The sequence below is a fragment of the Prionailurus viverrinus genome, chromosome B3 (assembly GCF_022837055.1).
Source record: "Prionailurus viverrinus isolate Anna chromosome B3, UM_Priviv_1.0, whole genome shotgun sequence".
In the NCBI taxonomy this organism is placed as follows: Eukaryota; Metazoa; Chordata; class Mammalia; order Carnivora; family Felidae; genus Prionailurus; species Prionailurus viverrinus.
In genome coordinates, this window is record NC_062566.1 from 54,288,708 (window position 1) to 54,303,620 (window position 14,913).

The following is a 14,913-nucleotide window of genomic DNA, read 5'->3' on the forward strand; positions in this document are numbered from 1 at the left end:
GGGGTTGATGGATATGAGTTTATTTTGAATTTGACAATGATTTCATGGATATATACATATATTACAATTTATTAAATTGTACACTTTAAATGTAATTTATTGTATGTCAATTATACCTCAATAAAGCTGTTAGAAAAAAAAAAACCTGTGTTTTTGTTAGACAAAAGAAGAATGGAGTGCTTGAACAGAAAGAAAAAGAATGATAACTGAAGTGGGGAGAAAATAGGAATAGCTTAAAATGCAAATAGGTTGGGTTGCACGTGAGTGGATCTCAGTCAGCAGTTTTCTGAGATGGGCCCATCCAAACAGCTAGAAAAGCCAGGCCCACTCAAGCAGAGAGGAATAAGCATAGGACTTTTGTGCCTGGGCTTTTTCAAATGTTATGTCATTAATCCCTCCGTTGTAATTGAAAGTGTGGTCTATACATCACTGGCATCAGCAACACCTAGGAATTCTTAGAAATGCAGACTTTGGGGGGCACCTGGGTGGCTCAGTCGGTTAAGTTCAGGTCATGATCTCATGGTCTGTGAGTTCAAGCCCCTTGTTGAGCTCTGTGCTGACAGCTCAGAGCCTGGAGCCTGCTTCGGATTCAGTGCCTCCCTCTCCCTCTGCCCCTCCCCCATTCACGCTCTGGCTCTCTGTGTCTCAAAAATAAATAAACATTAAAAAAAAAGAAAGATGGGGCGCCTGGGTGGCGCAGTCGGTTAAGCGTCCGACTTCAGCCAGGTCACAATCTCGCGGTCCGTGAGTTCGAGCCCCGCGTCGGGCTCTGGGCTGATGGCTCAGAGCCTGGAGCCTGTTTCCGATTCTGTGTCTCCTTCTCTCTCTGCCCCTCCCCCGTTCATGCTCTGTCTCTCTCTGTCCCCAAAATAAATAAACGTTGAAAAAAAAAAAAAAAAGAAAAGAAAGAAATGTAGATTCTTGGGCCCAACCCAGACCTACTAAACCAGAGTCTGCGTTTTAACAACACCCCAGGTGATCCATATACAAATTAAAGTTTGTGAAGCTGTTGACCCAAACTACACAACAATCTAGAACGGAGGTGTTACTTTCATTTACAGATAAGGAGATAGAGAGGTAAGATACATGCCCACATTCATACTGAGCTGAAATTCAGACACTGGACCATCTGATTCCAAAGGCCCCATAATTTCCACTAGAAAATCACTTTCTGAGAAAGGGTTCATGGGAACAATTCATTGCCTGTCTTAGAGATCAGGGCAAGGATTAAAAGCGTATGAGAAGATAAGGGGAAGTAGATAAACAGGAACCAGCACCAACATGTGTAGGATTATTTTTTTAACTGACACTTTTTTTCTGCCCGCAAAAGTAATATATGCACATGACAGAAAATTGGAACATACTAAAAACTATAAAGAATATTAAAACAGGCAGTCCTCCAACCCAAAGATGCGTATTGTTAAATGGTTTAATATGAGGAGGCTGAAGATTGTTGCCTGCTCAAAAGTACAGCCTGGTTAGTCTGTCTGGGGAATTGGAAATCCTCAGTCTTTTGTGTTAAATTCCACTAAGTTGAGCAAATGTCAGTTGACTGCAGGCTTTGTGGAAAATGTAAATACTGTAACAATAAAGCAGAAGGGGATAACAGACTCTGCCAACCGGGAGATTCCAATCTGGAGTTAAAATCAGTACAATGATTAATTTATTAGCACCCTCCTAAGGTGTCTGGGCTGATTGAATCCTCAGATTTGAAAGCTACTACACAATGGGCAACAGGTCCAAAGCAAATGGAGCACAGAGTGAGGTCTTTTTCTTATTGATAGTTACCAAGTCAGACACCATTCATGGGAGGGGGGAAAAACCTGACAAAATCCATACATCGTAAGTACTATGATATCTGTTTGAGGGAGACTACATGAGAAAATTCAAGATGAGAGAGTGGAGATATCTGGTTGGTGGGGAATCGGCCTCAGGTTTGTGTGTAACCACCATGCTCTCTCAATTGCCAATTTGTTTTTACTGGGAAAGCCATACAAATTTGGTATTGAAAACATCAAGCAGGGGCACCTGGGTGGCTTAGTCTGTTAAGTGTCGCACTTTAGCTCAGGTCATGATCCCGTGGTTTGTGAGTTCTAGCTCTGCATCGGGCTTTGTGCTAACAGCTCAGAGCCTGGAGCCTGCTTCGGATTCTCTGTTTCCCACTCTCTCTGCCCCTCCCCTGACCAGACTCTGTCTTTCTATCCCTCTCAAAAATAAACATTAAAAATTAAAAAAAAAAAACCATAGTACAGACCTATGAAATTCCAATTTCTCTCAAATCCTCTTCCCAGTAGTAAGCACGGTATTTAAGGGACTTTTTATTTTAAATTACAAGCCCAACACATGAATGTATGCACATTGGAAAAATACAAGCAATTAGAGTGAAAGTGAAAGTTCCCTTGTCTGCCTCTCATCTCATTTTCCTCCCCTAAGAAACCATGGTTAAAGGTTAGTGTTTATCCTTTCATGGCTATTTATTGTACACAGTTTGGAAAGTGAGGAATTTTAAAATAATGACTACAAAGACTATTATTATAGTTTGGAACACAGCACCCACTATAAAAGGGATTAGAGGCATCATTAATTGTCAACTTGGATGGAGAGAAGGGTAAGTAAATGCAGAAGTCAAAACCCCCTAACAGTGTGGGGGCAACAGGACAACCTCAGGAGCCAAGAATTGGGCACCATCCCTAGGGATATTACACCCAGAAACTAACTTACGGGCATAGTCTCTTTTCATCAGTGATTTCCCCTCATAGATCCTTGGGTCTGCATCTCAGTTTCTGGTTTAAAACTATAGAATTCTAACTTGGATTTTCCATCCTGCCTTAGATTCCATGCAGCACTATTAAAAATCAAGACTCTTGGGGCACATGGGTGGCTCAGTTCATTAAATGTCCAACTCTTGATCTCAGCTTGGGTTTTGATCTCAGGGTCATGAGTTCAGGCTCCGCACTGGGCGTGAAGCCCCCTTAAAAAAGTCAGGAGTCTCCTTCAAATGCCCTTTTTCCCTTTGGCAAGTTTTTCTAAACCCCAGCTTCCCACTTTCCAGCTTGCTTAGCTGATACTTGCCTCTGGCCAGTTAGTGTACGTGGTCCCTTCTGGCTGTCCCCTGCTATGTGGGACCTGCATTTGACTATATGCTCTCTACACTCTGGTTCCTTAGACTTTTCTAAACTCTTCTCCTAAAAGAGAACTGCAAAGAAACCAGGAAGAAATTTTTAGTAAAGAATCAGTAATTCAAAACAAAAAGAATATAAAAAGGTGAAGGAGGGGTGCCTGGGTGGCTTGGTCAGTTAAGCGTCCGACTTCGGCTCAGGTCATGATATCACGGTCTGTGAGTTCGAGCCCTACGTCGGGCTCTGTGTTGACAGCTCAGAGCCTGGAGCCTGTTTCCGATTCTGTGTCTCCCTCTCTCTCTGCTCCTCCCCTGTTCATGCTCTGTCTCTCTCTGTCTCAAAAATAAATAAACGTTAAAAAAAATTTAAAAAAAAAAAGGTGAAGGAGCCACCATACACACACACACCATATAAGCAGTCAAGGTACAAAGGAGGAAGTCAGAAAATTAAAGGTTTGTGTTTGTGATATTTTTCTTTATTTCATTACTTTCGTTATCCTTGTTACTATTATTGTTTTAACTGTAGATCACCTTGCCACAAATGGTTTGCCAAAAGACAGTTTACCATTTGTAAAGCTAGCCAAAAATCTATTTATTCAATGACTGATGACATCAAAACCTGAGGTGGGACTAGCCTATCTGGCCACTCGATGCCCTGAGGGTGTGAGTGGATGAGATGGGCTCCACCATCTACCCCAAAAAACCAGGCCATGACAGGTGGAAGGAGGTTCATTAGGCTTACACCCAGAGTTTAGTGAGAGGAAGTAGGGGCGGTTCCACAAAATTTGGATCATTCTATACATATTAACTGGGCTTGATTATTTTCATTTAATAATATAGCTATTTTCTATGTCATTATATACAGAACTGGTTTCTTATTACTAACAATTTTATACTTTTCTCCATATCACACCTTGTGGTAGGGAGAATAATGCCCTTCTCTTCCATCCACTCAGATGTTCACATCCTAATCAATGTGAATGATATAAGGGACTTTGCAGGTGTGGTAATGATTAAGGACCTTGCCATGGGGAGATTATCAGGGAACACAGATTCTCCTCTAGAGCTTCTAGAAAGGAAAGTAGCCTTGCCTTAATGTTAATCCCCTGAAACTCAGGTTAGATTTCTGACTTACAGAACTGTTAGATGATAAACTGTATTGTTTTAAGCCACCAAGTGAGTGGTAATTTGTCACAGCAGCAAGAAAAAACCAGTCTATGCCCCTTTTTCAGAATCATGGATATTTGGGTCTTGGTTGCCAGGAGCCTAGTTCAGTAAAAATATTTGCCTTTCAAAGTCAAGTTTACCTGTTAGTTAACCAGATTCTGGTCAAATAGAGCATTTTTGGTATACTCATGTTTGAGGGAGGGCTATTGTCAGTTCAACAGCTGATGGGGTAGAAGTTGTACTGAAACTTGCATTGGTCAGGAGCTTTGGCTCTTCTTTCCCTTCCCATCATCACCCTCACTGACTTGGCTCAGCCCCAGCTGTCACTTTTCTGGACTATTTCGCAGACACCACACACCAAATGGACCAAACCACTTCTGCCCTACCTGCTGTTGCCGGTGTTAAACAGAAAATGAGAGGAACAGGAAGAGCCTTCTAGTCCCCAGGACAAAGGGCTGCCAAAGCTTTGCCTTCTTTTTTCTCAGCCTGGCCCCAATCTATCCATCAGGTCTCAGTGTGCATCGCCATCCTTCAGTCATGCAACTAACCTTTACTGAGCACCTTGCTAGGTGCTAGGCACTGGATTGGCACTGGGGGAACATCTTTCCTCAAAGGCTCAGAGACTCTGGTTTATAGGTGTATGAATAAATTATAATCCTGGAGGGGTTAAAGAGCATGCAGAGGACTTTGGTGCCAAGGAAAGAATGTGGACTTTATCCCTTAGATCATGACACAGGTGCTGTGAAGCTGTTTTTTCTTTTTGTTTTTTTAACTTGTCTGTGAGGCTTTTTTTTCTTTGATATTTTAAAAAGCTTTTCCACATAGCTTCATGTTTTTTCTACTTATAAAATTCATATTCATTATGAAACGTTCAGCCATGGGGTGCCTGGGTAGCCCAGTCAATTGAGGTTCCGACTTCGGCTCAGGTCACGATCTTGCCCATTCAGTTTGTGAGTTGGAACCTCGTGCAGAGCTCGCTGCTGTCAGCCTATTAGCATAGAGCCCGGTTCAGATCCTCTGTCCCCCTCTGTCTGCCCCTCCCCCACTTGTGCTTTCCCGAAAATAAATAAATGTTTAAAAAAAAATAAAAAGAAAAGTTCAAACAATATAGGTAAGAATAAAGAAAAACATTTAAATTCTCTGTTAACCTACCACCCAAAGATAACTATTGCTAATGAATTGATGTTTGTTCCCAGACTTTGTCTATTCATATACAGATATACATATGGATATACATGTTTACAAAGATGTAATTATTCTGCATATATTTCTTTGCAAATAGCTTTTTTAAATTTAACTATATATCATGGATAATATATCCATTTCTATCATAATAGAGATCTATGTAGGTTTTTCATGCTTTCATAGTACAATTGACCCTGACACAGCCCCACCCTGTCTGCAGCTGAAAATCTGCATGTAACTTTTGATTCTTTAAAAGGTTAACCACTAATAGCCTTTTGCTGACTGGTAGCCTTACCAATACTATAAACAGACGATTAACACATATTTTGTATGTTATATGTATTATATACTGTATTCTTACAATAAAGTTAAGAGAAAAGAAAATGTTAAAAACATCATAATGAAAACACATTTACAGTACTGTACTATATTTATGGGGGGAAAAAAATCCACCTATACCTGGACCCACACAGTTCAAACCCATATTGTTCAAGGGTTAACTGTATTTCATTATATGAATATACCATACTTTTTTACCCAACCCTGGACTGGGGACATTTCCAGTTTTTCCCTATTCTAACACATGCTATACACTGTGAAATTGCCCTCTAGAGACTTTGTATGAGGTTACCCTCCACTGCCCAATAAAAAGAGTGCTCATCTTCCCACATCCTTCCCTAAGCAGGTTATTATCATTGAAAAATTGCATCTCCTTGTTTGACCTAATTTTTTAAAAAAGTTTTTAATGTTTATTTATTTTTTGAGAGAGAGAGATTGAGAGTATGAGTGGAGGAGGAACAGAGACACAGAATCTGAAACAGGCTCCAGGCTCTGAGAAAGCAGTCAGCACAGAGCCCGATATGGGACTCAAACCTACAAACTGTGAGATCATGACCTGAGCCAAAATCGGATGCTTAATTGACTAAGCCACCCAGGTGCCCCGACTTCATATTTTTAAAAGGCAGTTAGGTTGAACGTTTTTTCACATGTTTACTTACTATTTGTGTTCCTTGTTCTATGAGTTTCCTATTCATGATTCTGTCAGCCAAAATCCCCAGTCACTGGGAACAAACACTGCGTGATGGAACAGGGGAGTTTGTTTAAAGAGTATTTATTAGGCAAATGTTACCAACTGCTAGGTGAAGGATACACAGAAGATAATTTATCATCATCTGGACTTTGTGTGTGGGATTGAAGTTTTCTCAAAATAAAATGTTAGAAGGAAGAGAGCCCTGAGGGGGGAAAGGCAGAGGGTTTGAGAAGTAACCACAGTCTGTCCTAGATCCCTCTCTTTCTCAGACTCTGCTCCCTGCTCTGAGGACAATTGCCACTGCCACCTGGAGATTCTCAGCCATCTTGAATGAGTGAGTCTATCTCTTTCAGCCCCACGTCATAGGTGACAAGAGCCAGGTAGCTCTTTGGCCAGCCTCAGCCCTCCAGGACAGCGACTTCCACCAGACCATATCCCTGATGGCCTTACTAGAAATCAACTAACAAGTTTCAGACAAAGTAGGATACTGACTTTCATCTTGCCTCTACAGGAAGTAAAACCTCAGTTCTTGAACAGAAAAAAACCAGGTGAAGTACACACGATGGAGACTGAAGTCGGTGACTCTATATTCAGCACCCTTTCTAACAGATGACTTTTTTTGGAATTAATCCTGGAGAACAGGGCCAAGAATAAGAGGATATATATTTTAGGCACAGATGTGTTGGATCTGAAACCAGAAGATCTAGATCCTGGAGCACAATGGAACTATTATCATCATCAAATCAGGGTTAAGCAAATGTAGTGATATCCAAATTCTGCTTAGAGCATTTGAAGCTCATAGTAGAAGGAAATATACAAGGAAGCAACTTTGGTAGAGTTGATTTCTGGTCCACAAACAATTTGGTGGTCAATGGTGTCAGCTATTCAAGTTTTGCACTAAGCCACCTGTTTAAAGATTAATAGAAAAATAGAACTTGAGGGGCACCTGGGTGGCTCAGTCGGTTGAGCGTCCAACTTCAGCTCAGGTCATGATCTCACAGCTTGTGAGTTTGAGCCCCACATCTGGCTCTGTGCTGACAGCTCAGAGCCTGGAGCCTGCTTCAGATTCTGTGTCTCCCTCTCTCTCTCTGTTCCTAACCCACTCTTATCCTGTCTCTGTCTCTCTCAAAAATAAATAAACATTAAAAAAAATTAAAAGAGAAAGAAAAGAAGAACTTGAAACTCAGACTATTTAACATTAAAAAGAGAGGCCAAACTATGCAACAAATTGTCATAGTCAAGATGAGTAATAGTCTCTTCCAACTTGTTTTCAGGCAGTAATGTGTGAAACAAATATAATTTTAAAAAATTTTAATGTTTATTTATTTTTGAGAGGAGGGGAGGGGAAGAGAGAGATGGAGACACAGAATCTGAAGTAGGCTCCAGGCTCTGAGCTGTCAGCATAGCTCGAACCGGGCTTGAACCCACAAGCAGTGAGATCATAACCTGAGCTGAAGTGTAAGCTTAACCCACTGAGCCACCCAGACACCCCAAACAAATATAATTTAAATGTGAAAGGAAAGTCTTTACTTTTGCCTGATCACATTTATTCAATTGTACTTAGTTGTGTAACAAAAATATTTTGCAGCCTTTATGTATAATTCAGTGAAGCCCTGCATTTTCCTAAGTTTGAAAAAATTTTTCCAAATATCATAGGTGAATTAAATAAATGAACATTGAGCCTAAATGCAACACCAAACAATCTGTTTTGAAAAGTTTTTTTAACCAGGAGTTTCTATGTAAATGTGGCAATTACAGATTAATCCCAGAAAGTTGATTTACCTGATTATGGATTGAATATAGATTTTGGAAGACAAAGTCTCAGCTTTTTTTTTTTTGTCTGCACCTGCACCTCTCCTATAAATGGAAGCATAGTTTTGAGAAAAAATAACCATTTTGAGACTTTAATAACCAAATATTATATTTCAATGTAAAATTCCGGTAAAAACATAGTAGTTTTATATACTTAACTTATATCCCCCAAGGTCATGGCTATGGACTGAATATTTGTGTCCACCCCCAAATTCAGATATTGAAATCCTATCCCCAAGGTAGGTGATGGTATTAGGAGGAGGAACCTTTGGGAGATGATTCAGTCATGAGGGTAGAGCCCTTATGAATGGGAATCATGAATTTATAAAAGAGATTCTGATGAGCTCCCTCACCCCTCCCTTCTACCATTGTGGACACAGTGAAAGGCATCATCTGTGAGCTCTCACAGAGAAAAGAAAAGAAAGTGGGCTCTCATCAGACACTGTGTCTGCCAGCACCTTGATCTTGGACTTGCAGCACTAGAACTGTGAAAAAAAATTTTTCTGTTGTTTATAAGCTACCCAGTCTCTGTTATTTTGTTACAGCAGCTCAGATGTACTAGGACAAAGTCATACTTTTCTTATTTAAATTAGGACTTTTATTTTTTTAGAAGAAGTGAATAGTGTGGTCCAAGATTTCTTAGTCTCCATAAGGATTAGATGTTCTGTGTTAACAGACATCCAGCACTTACCTAAAGTTATAGGATTTTAAAAGTAAATATGAGAGAAAATAGCAATCTTATGTTTATATTACCCATCAACAGTGTTACATTAATTTTGATATGGTTGCAGACTGGATAATATTATCAGGAGTTGTAAAGGAAGTATTTCTAAAAGGATCTGGACTTAGCATAAATTCTCCTTTCCTGAGCCCTCAAAATCTTCAGACACAATAAAAAGAACTTCATCTAAAAGCTATTTTAAATAATTTTTAAGGGCAGGGGCACCTGGGTGGCTCAGCTGATTGAGCATTCAACTTTGGCTCAGGTCATGATCTCACAGTTTGTGAATTCGAGCCCCAAGTCGGGCTCTGTGCTGACAGCTCAGAGCCTGGAACCTGCTTCAGATTCTGTGTCTCCCTTTCTCTCTGCCCCTCCCCTGCTCACACTCTGTCTCTCTCTGTCTCTCTCTCCTCAAAAATAAACATTAAAAAAATAATAAATAATTGTTAAAGATAAATTTAAGATTACCGGATAAAAATAAATTTATTTTGTTTGCCATTCAGAAGCCTTACATTTTTACACAGACAAATTTACCAGTCACCTTTCATGGTTTATGGATTTGAGGTCATGGTTACAAGGACCTTCTCTACTTCACTTTTTTTTAAAATTTTTTATTTTAATGTTTATTTATTTTTGAGACAGAGAGAGACAGAGCATGAGCAGGGGAGGGGCAGAGAGAGAGGGAGACACAGAATCTGAAACGGGCTCCAGGCTCTGAGCTGTCAACACAGAGCCCGACGCGGGGCTCGAACTCATGGACCGCGAGATCATGACCTGAGCCGGAGTCAGATGCTTAACCGACTGAGCCACCCAGGCACCCCTCACATTTTTAAAGAAACTCACACTTTGAGTATTCTTGAGGTTTAATTTTTTTTAATATTTAAATCTTTGTTCTATAAGAATTTATGCTGGCATAAATATGTCTTCAGTATAGAAGTTATAATTTTTTTAGTCAAATCTTTATGTCTTTTTTGACTTTTGGCTTAGATATTATAAAGTTTGTTTTCTTAGAGTGACATTTCTTGGAAGCAACGTGGAAAGTGGGCTGGAATAGACAGACCCAGGTGGCAGGCTAGAAACCGCATCTGACAAAGTCTCCAAGGGGAAGGAGACTGAGGACCTATCCTGTTGTAGATACTGTGTTAAGTGCTGGAAGCACAAAGATGAAGACACAGCTCTTTTCTCAAATGGGGGTGACAAATACAGAAACAGAATTACAACTCAGCGTGGTAGGTGCTATGAGAAAATAGTGTAAGAACCAATGAGTGCACAAAAGATGGGCATCTCATCCAGCCTGGAAGGGAGGTGGGTGTCAGAGAAGTCTTCCTGGAGGAAGTGAAGCCAGAGCTAAGTTTTTCAACCCCATTTGAATATTTAGAAAATTAGAATAATACCATTTAATGAAACATCTGAAATCACCCTCCAGTTAAAATAACTTCCTTTGCAAATTCATTTTGCTTGTGTGACACAATGAAGAGCATATTGCCTGTTAAGATACATGTTTAATATCATTGAAAAGAAAGAAAGAATTGGGACAGGAAGCTGCTTTGATCAACAACTGAATACAACTCCCAGACAAAAGGAGAGAGGCCCCCAGGCCAGGGAGAGAGATCCTGGTGTACACTGATTATGAGAGAGGGCTCCATCAGAATTCCACTCTCCCCACACAGCCAAATATAGCTTATAATTTCTGAAACCCAAACTAGAAGGCAGAGAACTTGAAGACTGGAGGCTGGAGAGGCAGATTTTAAGGATTTTATGCCTTCTGTAATGGACAGAAGATAAAAATCACTGAGATGCTTAATTGGAAAGTGTCAGATCTGATGAAAGGATTTGGAAGTCACTAGCATGTAGTGGGTAGGAAGACATGAGTGGATGAGATTGCCCAGGAATACCAAGTTGCAGAGGACTCAATTCAGGGCATGGGGGTATTCTTGATCCCTTTGAGAATGTGAGGAAAGCTCTGGACTGTCTGTCTAGAAAAACGTACATGTTAAAAACCACACAAACATACACAGTTTGAGGCAACTGTCAAATTAAGAATATGTGACATAGACGGGAAAGAGGAGAGGCATGAAGAAGAGGATATTTGGATGGTGATGAGGAGAGCAGGAAAAAGGCATACAAGCAGCAGAAAGGAAAGATAACGCAAGGCATACAAGAAGAACCAGGAGACTAAAGTGTTAGGAAGCTGTGGGAGAATAGATATAAGGAGGGCATGGTCAATAGTGTCAAATGCTGTCAAGACTTGAGCCAAGGTAAGAGCTGAAACCCGTCATTTGCACTTAGAGTTTAGAAATCATTGGTAACTGTGGATAGTTTCTGAGGGGCAATGGGCAATGGTAGTTCCAGATTTTGTGTCATTCAAGTAGTGTTTAGGGGTGGTGACTGGGTAGAAGTGAGGGTAGGGGATTTGTCTTGATAGTGTGTTTGCAGAGTACTAACATAGGGTTGAAAAACTGTCAACTGGCCATAGGAAGGGTTGGGAAGCTTGTGGAATTGTTCATCTGTCCCTTGGTGCCCTCATTATGATGGAGTCAAAAGCCAGAGAGCAATGGTTGAAGGAATGATGGGAGTTGAGGAAATGCAGAAATTTGGTTCATCGGTAGGAGAGATAAGTGGCAGTTAAACTGAGAAACAAAAACAAGAAAGGGATTTTTATTTCTAAAAATGAACACATCCTGTTATTTTTACACTATGCATGCAGCAGGTGGCTCTTCATAAGACCTGGTCTCTACAACAACCTAATAAATCACTTCTGGAACACTGACATTCACCACTGGCCCTTTTATTTTTAATACCAAAGTGAGCTATTAGGAAATTCTTGACAGAAACAGCTGAATGACATTACCAAAAAGGCCTGATCCCAATTTGGATATTTGAAAAGTTTCAGTAACTTAAACTTAACTAAGCTACTTAATCCCCCCCCCCTCACTTTTATCATTCTAACATACAGCAAAACTTCTGCAACAAAATTTTTCTTTAGAGGAGCCAAGAATCACGGTCCTATAAACCATGATAACTGGACTTATCTAGCGGTTTTGATGTAGAGAAGTTAGTTTCATTTTCATTTTTATTCAGAAATTCTACAAAGTCACATGCGGTTCATTTAAACACAGGCTGTGGATATATGAATTCAGCAAAGTTCCAGGATATAAAATTAACGTGCAGAAATCTGTTGCATTTCTATATACCAATGATGAAGCAGCAGAAAAAGAAATCAAGCAATCAATCCCATTTGCAATTGCACCAAAAACAATAAGATACCTACGAATAAACCTAACTAAAGAGGTAAAAGATCTCTACTCTGAAAACTGTAGAACCCTTAGAAAGAAATTGAAGAGGATACAAAGAAATGGAAAAGCATTCCATGTTCATGGATTGGAAGACCAAACACTGTTAAAATGTCTGTACCACCCAAAGCAATCTACACAGTTAATGCAATCCCTATCAAAATACCACCAGCATTGGGATGCTTGGGTGGCTCAGTCAGTTAAGGGTCCAACTCTTAATTACACCTCAGGTCATGATATCATGGTTCATGACTATAAGCCCCACATCAGGCTCTACACTGACAGTGCGGAGCCTGCTTAGGATTCTCCCTCTCTCTGTCTCTCCCCTGCTCGTGCTCTCTCTCAAAATAAATAAATAAACTTTTAAAAATACCACCAGCATTTTTCACAGAGCTAGAACAAACAATCCTAAAATTTGCATGGAATCGCAAAAGACCTGAATAGCCAAAGAAATCCTGAAAAAGAAAACCAAAGCTGGAGGCATCACAATTCCAGACTTCAAGCTGTATTACAAAACTGTTATCATCAACACAGTACAGTAATGACACAAAAACAGACACATAGATCAATGAAACAGAATAGAGGACCCAGAAATAGACCCACAAACATATGGCCAACTAATCTTTGACAAATAAGGAAAGAGTTTCCAGTGGAAAAAAGACAGTCTCTTTAGCAGTGGTGCCAGGAAAACTGTACAGCAACTTGCAAGAATGAAACTGGACCACTTTCTTACACCATACACAGAAATAAACTCAAAATGGATGAAAGACCTAAATGTAAGACAGGAAGCCATCAAAATCCTCGAGGAGAAAGCAGGCAAAAACCTCTTTGCCCTTGGCTGCAGCAACTTCTTAACACATCTCCAGAGGCAAAGGACACAAAAGCAAAATGAACTATTGGGACCTCATCAAAATAAAAGGCTTCTAAACAGCAAAGGAAACAATCAGCAAAACTAAAAGGCAACCGACAGAATGGGAGAAGATACTTGCAAACGACATATCAGATAAACGGTTAGTATCCAAAATCTATAAAGAACATCAAGCTCAACATCCAAAAAACAAATAACCCAGTTATGAAATGGACAGAAGAGGGATGCCCGGGTGTCTCAGTTGGTTAAGCATCCAACTTCAGCCTAGGTCATGATCTCGCTGTTCCTGAGTTCAAGTCCTGAATTGGGCTCTGTGCTGACAGTTCAGCATTGGGATGCTTCAGATTCTGTGTCTCCGTCTCTCTCTCTGCCCCTCCCCCACTCAGTTTTTGTCTCTCTCAAAAATAAACATTAAAAAAATTTTTTTTAAAGAAATGGGCAGAAGACATGAATAGACACTTCTCCAAAGGAGACATCCAGATGGCTAACAGACACATGAAAAGATGTTCAACATCACTCATCATCTGGGAAATACAAATCAAAACCACAATGAGATACCAACTCACACCTGTCAGAATGGCTAACAAGTCAGGCAACAACAGATTTTGGCGAGGATGCAGAGAAAGAGGATCTCTTTTGCACTGCTGGTGAGAATGCAAACTGGTATAGCCACTCTGGAAAACAATATGAAGGTTCCTAAAAAAATTAAAAGCAGAACTACTCTGTGACCCAGCAATTGCACTACTAGGTGTTTATCCAACGGATATAGGTGTGTTGTTTCAAAGGGGAACATGCACCCCAATGTTTATAGCAGCATTATTGACAATAGCCAAAGTATGGAAAGAGCCCAAATGTCCATCAATGTATGAATGGATAAATAAAATGGGGTATATATATATATATATATATATACACACACACAATGGAATATTACTCAGCCATCAAAAAGAATGAAATCTTGCCATTTGCAATGGTGTCGATGGAGCTAGAATGCATTATGCTAAGCGAAATGTCAATCAGAGAGAGAAAAATAATATGTGATTTCACTCATATGTGGAACTTAAGTAACAAAACAAATGAACAGAGTGAGGGGGAGAGGAGAAAGGGAAACAAGAGACTCTTAATAATAGAGAACAAACCGAGGGTTGATGGAATGAGGTGGGTGGGGGATGTGTTAGATGTGTGAGGGGTATTAAGGAGGGTACTTGTTGTGATGAGCACTGGGTGTTGTATGTAAGTGATGAATCACTGAATTCTACTCCTGAAATCAATATTGCACTGTATGTTAAGTAACTAAAATTTAGAAAACATAATAAATACAGGATATGGGCACAGAACCCAGCTCACTCAGGTGTTAGATGAGGCTCAGGTGGGTCTTAGGTTTTTGCCTACCAGCTGTACTGATGTGCTCATTTTTGTTGTTGTCTTGTTTTCTTATTACTCCTGAGCTTTTGAACCTGTTTTCCACTGGAGTACCCAAGAAGATAAAAGATTGTCTGGGTAACTCATGCAAATGGGTTTTAACCTTGAAGATCTGGCTTCTAAATTCACAGGGGTCCCTCATCAGTTAGAGCTAGGAGGCAGATTTTAACTCACAACACCCAGTGAAAGGCAAGCATTATCAGGTGCACTGTTAGGATCTACAAGTGCACTGCCCAAGCGCTGAGATCTTGGTTCCTGGCAAATCTCCTCAGGATCCCCCCAGGGCTTTCCAATCCA